The following is a 5,941-nucleotide window of genomic DNA, read 5'->3' as shown; positions in this document are numbered from 1 at the left end:
TGGCTTTAGTATTTTATTCAGATGATATTTTGTTGTCTTTTTCATTTGGTTAATAATATTTTGTTTTATGGCTCTGATGAGTGTATTCCATGTGTCACCTGGCAGCACTCCCTGGGGTTGCTCCTGGCCAGGTGGGCCCTTTTCTGTGTGGCTACTGGCTGGTGGCACCTTCAGAAGATAGAGGTCACTGATGGTCCCTGATTAGCCTGCTGGACGCTCTAGTTAGATTTCAGACCCAAAGAGCAGGCAGAGGTCATTGGGGCTGGATACTGCAATTCCTGAAGAAACTCAAAAAACTCAAAAAGAATTACTTTTCTAGATATCGAAATTATATGTTTTGTTAGATATATAAATTGTACTAAGACAGGATGTATTTCTTTCTTTTTTTTTTTCAGGGTGTATTTCTTAACAAAGATATGTTTAGCAATCCTAGGATTGAAATTGATAGGTCTACCACTCCCCATTTTTTCTTTACCTTTTAAAACACCCCCTTTGGAGATGAAAACAGAGGAAGAGTCAGAGCCCAGGGTTCTACAGAGACAGCATCTGGGACCAGGATAATCAGACATTGAGAGCCCAGAGTGTGCATGGCTGGCCTCACAAGGGCCTGATCACTTCCACAGTAGGAGCGTAGAAGTAAGTGGCATTCAATGAGTATGGCTGAGTTAGCTCTCCTCGAACGAGCCCTGAGCACACCCATTAACCCTGACTCATTGGGAGCCAGGTACCTTGTATGTCACTGTGAAACTAATTCCCATGGAAAAAAACATGGCTTAGGTCTCTCAGGAAACAAAATTTCATCTGAAAATAAATGCCTAAGAATTACAATGAGAAAGTCTAGTGTCATAAAAAAAAAATCAGATTTAGTTTGACTGTGTACTGTACGCAGGTTGTGCATTGCACACTTACAGGTGTGTCACTCACATTAATCATGGTCACAGTTGTGCTCCCCCACACATCACAAGACCTAAGAGTAGGCCTTGCCCAAGGCCATCTGATAGAGACACTGATTTCTCAAATTGATCAAAAACGGATTGGCATCTATGGAACAAAAACTATGGGGCAAAAATTATTGGAAAAGAAGAGCTGAGCATGAAAATAATCAGATATTTTGATGATTCAGAATCTCAGGCTATGAGCTAAGGACATCAAGTAGCAAAATAATAAATTAGAAAAGAAAACAGTAAATCTACATCAAAACAAAGATACAATGATGGAAATTAAAGAAAAAGAAGTTAAGAGACATGCTAAAAATTAAAAGAGATATGTGAGGGAGAGAATAAAGTAAATGCAAAAAAGGTGATATGTGGAAAGAGAAGAAGCAAGGCTATCCAAAATTCGAAGGCATAGGTTCTTAAATTGAAAATTTCTACCCACATAAGCAATACTGGTCATAGTAAATTCCTAGCCAGACTCGTCAAATAAAACGTCAGAATTGTTAACAATGAAGAAAAATTTGAATGCGAACAGACGACAAAAAATGATGCTAAATAAGAAGCAACAATGAATGTAAACAGAATTTCTCATTAGGTACATGTCAGAACATACAGGAGTAATAAGTTCATAGTACTGGGGAAGAAATCTGACTCAAGAATCCTACTCTCAGGATAAATCCTGAGGGGATTTCACTGACCTTATCAGACCCAAAAGCTACAACTCTTGTTGCATAAGTCATGCTTTTCCTTGGTCTTAACCATCCAGCAGAAAAGTATAAAAACGAAATATAAGAAGTAAAGCCATGCTGTTATGTTGAGCTGTAGGGGACTCAGGTCAACAATTTCTGACATTGCCAGTCAAGCGGAAGACCCAATACTATTATGGACTACTGGACTCTTGTAGAATATTTTGCTGAGTTTACACACCTATAATATTTAAATGATGGAACTTAACCAAAAAAGGGTATACAGATGAATGTCCATTTTGTATCTGTGTATTCAAAGTGGTTAGGATAGATATATAGTTACATTCTCTTAATGAATAGAATGATTTGTTCTGATGGTGTTTGTAGATAGGATATCATGTCCACATCTTGTACAGCAATTAATCACTGGGAAGAATGTGTGCAATGTGTTGATTATTGAAACTGTCCTCCCAATTTGATTTGAAACTGTCTCATTGGTATTTGTTTGTCAATAAAATTATGGACGAAAAAAAAAGAATCCTACTCTCAACCAAACTCTCACTCAGGAGCGATGGCAGGAAGAAGGGACATTACATTGATGCTGACTCTTTCCGAAGAGTCAGTTCCTCATGGAGGAACTGTAAAGGATTTGATAGCTACAAACCCACAGTGGCCTAGATGTTTTTGTTAACTTTGCAAGAATTAAGATATTTTAACTTCAACGTACTAAGAATATTTAATATCTGAAGCCCCCAATAATCTGTGTGTATATGTGCTTTAGTCTTAAGACTAGACAGCTAAGAAAAATCAGAGGAAAGATGTCATGAGATATAGTTTTTAAAAAAACAGAAAAGAAAAAAATGCCTGAAGCAGAAGAGAATTTGAAAATAAAATCCATGATCAACATCTTTTGATATCGAAAATATTGTGTTCCTAAAACAATGAACATATTCTATTTTTCAAAGAACCAGCGGGAAAAATATTAAATATAGTAAAAGAAGTTTTAAAAAAACAGTAGAAATATTAATGGTAAAATCAAGATATCTACCATAAACAGCATAGAAAAAAAAAAAAAAGAACAATGAAGGTGGCCCCATTAAAATTTTAGGGAGATAGAGTAGAGAAAAACAAAAACAGATTATGACAAAGAGATCTGAGAAAAACTCCCATACCTTAAGGATATGTGTTTGACTGAATGAACCCAATGAAGTGCTAACAGATGAATGAAAGATGTCCATGTTAATGGGGACTCTGTGACACCCCAGGTGATAGGCAAAAGATAAAGGGTGGGAGCAGCAGCAGGTTCTCCACAATCATGCAAGCTATGACACACGGGAAAAACACCACGAACTTAAAACCTTTTCTCTCTCCAAATGACCACTTATGCATAAAGCTAGAGAAATCTTAATCCCTGATAGGATACAGTTACTTTCTTCAAGATGCTGATAAGTGACAGGCTATAGTAAGAACAAGGAAAGAGGAGGGGGGAAATGTCCATGAATAGAGGGAATGATGACATAAACCCCAGGTGACAAATTACAAGCAGGTTTTTTTAAAAAAATTATAAATATTTGAGTACAAGAAACTTTTGAGTAACATTTTTATATAGTTTTAAATATTTAGCATTTATGTGAAGGTTGCTTCCTCTTATTGCGAAACATTAAAATCTTTTTAAAGTTTTCTTATTTTAATCTCTATTGACAATAAAAAGATTAAACAAAGGAATAGAGCCAGCCAAGCTCACCAACATTGGCCAAGATCACAAAATAAAACTTTTACAACATACAGATGTGCATTAGTAAGTTTTGGGGCACATCAATTGAGAAGAGCGATTTGTACTGACATCCTGAAAACCTGGGTTTCATTAACTGCTTCAATGCTGTAAGTTCTGAGGGAGTCTTGCTTTAGGGCCGACACTGGATATGGCAGCTGAGACACAGAAATAACTGACATGAATGCTTTCCTGCCACATATCCACATTTTGACTGATTCACCCCAAAACAACCAAATCTGGGATTTGTGGTGCAGCTGGAGTTACTCAAACCTGAGTCTGAATAAGTTTCTAGGTCTAAATAGAAGCCTGCAGGAAATGCAGGGAACAGAAGAATGTGTTGGTCACACTGAGAAACTGGAAATCTGAGCAGGTGGAACACAAAGGCAGGAAAACCAGGAAGAAGCAGGGGGGCTGTCACATGTCCAAAGAGCTTGAGAAATTTATCAGTGAAAGGCACCATATAGATTTTGCTTATTATTTGGACAAACCAACCATGTGAAGCTGTTTTTGAGAAAATTAGATTTTTAAATAAAGTGGGGATTTGATAATACCAAGATATTATTAATTTGGTGAAGTATAATGGATTGTGGGTAAGATTTTTTTTTAAAGGGTTCATCTTTTAGAGAGATATGTTATACCTTTAAGAGTGAAAGCCTAGAAATTTGCTTTAAAAATGCTCCGGGAAAATAATGAGTGGCACCCAGAGAAGTGGAAAATAGATAAATCAAAGTTGGTAAAATGTCAGTAACACGAAGCTGGGTGGTGGATCCAGGAAATTCATCACACGCTTCTCTCTACTTCTGTATGTGTTTGAAAATCTCTAACAAAAAATAAACAACATATTGTTGAGTTTGACTCTGGCAAACAGAAAGAAGGGAAGAGGAAGTGAGAGAGGGAGCAAGGGACAGAGGGAAGAGAAACTAAGGAAGGAAAGCAAAGACAGGTGGGGCATAAGCCTAAGTGCCCAGAAGCAGCACTGCAGCAGGGGGGCTGCAAAGGTCACCGACCAAGGCTCTCTGCCCTCTGTGAGCATCTTGACCATGGGAAGTATCTCATTCCTGCCAGATGTGAGAAGGAGCCAGCACACCACAGCCCGTGCCATGTAGACACTTTTCCTCTCCTGCCCGTTTTCCTAACTTTATCAACTAGTTGAGGCTGGCGCTGGGCTTTCCCTTGTGTCATGGAGCTGTTTCTTCAAGCAGAATTCTGGCGGGATAAACACCATCTTCAGGCCATGTCTGCACTTTATTAGTCCCTCACTGGTGATTAATTCTCTTTGCTTCTACAAGAAACAAAGGCAAAGGTTTATAGTAAATTCCAGGGCTCTCAATGGGACTACTAACCTGTTATGAGAGGAAGAAAGCTGCTGAGAAATTACAGGCTTGCTTGTTGGGGTTCTTTTGATTTATTCCTTTTATACCCGCTAGGCACCACCCTGAAACATTAGGGCTGGAATGTGAGCTATTATGGGATCATTCACATGAAATCATCTCCATTCCAGAGTGTTCTGTCCATACAACAGCTTGGAAACTGATGAAGGTGTAAGTTTTACCTCCCCCTCTTGCTGGGGCACACTTTGGCTTCCTCCCCTGGACATGCAGGACTTGCGTGGAAGTGGACGAAAGGGCTGGGTATATTTTGATGTGACATGGGATGATGGGGGACATCTACAACATTATTTCTGTAAAATACATGGTCTCTGGTTTCTGCCCACCCTACAACTGTCTGTAGAGACATGCTATTGTTTTAAGAAACATTTGTTCCCAGAAGTGGCCCATGTTTCAGTTATGCTCTAAATTTCAGTTGGAAAATATGGTCACTGACCTACACTTCCTTAAGCACACCCTCTATTCACATATTTTTACACTATTCCAGCACTGCTTTGAGGACTGAACCCTGAGAAACAGATAATGTTCTCAAGACCGTGCTATAGCAAGGAGGGGGCGGGCATATCTGCACAGATTTCACAGGCACCCCTGAGACTGGTGCAGCTGCCTTTTCTCCAGGTTCCATACCTCACCACCATCCTCAGGCAGAAGTACAGAAGTGTTTGGATTGTTGCTTTTAAGTCTATAGCTGATTTACTGTGTAGGGGTACTGGGGACTAAGCCCAGGGCCTGCACATTGAGCTATATCCACAATCCCTTTTAAATTTTGAGACAGGGTCTCCTAAAGTCACTAAGTATTATGGTTTGTGTCTAGATATCTCACAAAGCCTCCCGGATTCATGAGTGGACAGGCTTTTCAGAGGTGGCTGCATCTGGAGTGTGTGGTGGTAGGCTCAAGGGTGGGTGATTCCTAAATCAGTTCACTGATTGGTTTGGTTTAGTTCTTTCTAGGATTAAGGGTGTGGGTGCTGCCCCCCACCCCCAGGGGTATACACATAAGGGACAGAAAGAGGCCTGTCTTCTCCTGATTGCTTTTGCTGTCTTCCACTACCATCAGTTGTTGCCTGTGTGCCATGCCACGCTGCCTTGGAGCCAGCTGACTATGGACTGAAACCTCTATAAGCTGTGCGCCAACAAACCTTCATCCTTTAGCTTCTC

This window comes from Octodon degus, unplaced genomic scaffold, assembly GCF_000260255.1.
Source record: "Octodon degus isolate 3935 unplaced genomic scaffold, OctDeg1.0 scaffold00192, whole genome shotgun sequence".
NCBI lineage: Eukaryota > Metazoa > Chordata > Mammalia > Rodentia > Octodontidae > Octodon > Octodon degus.
The sequence above is the reverse complement of the archived record's forward strand: the minus strand, read 5'-3'. Positions refer to the sequence as shown.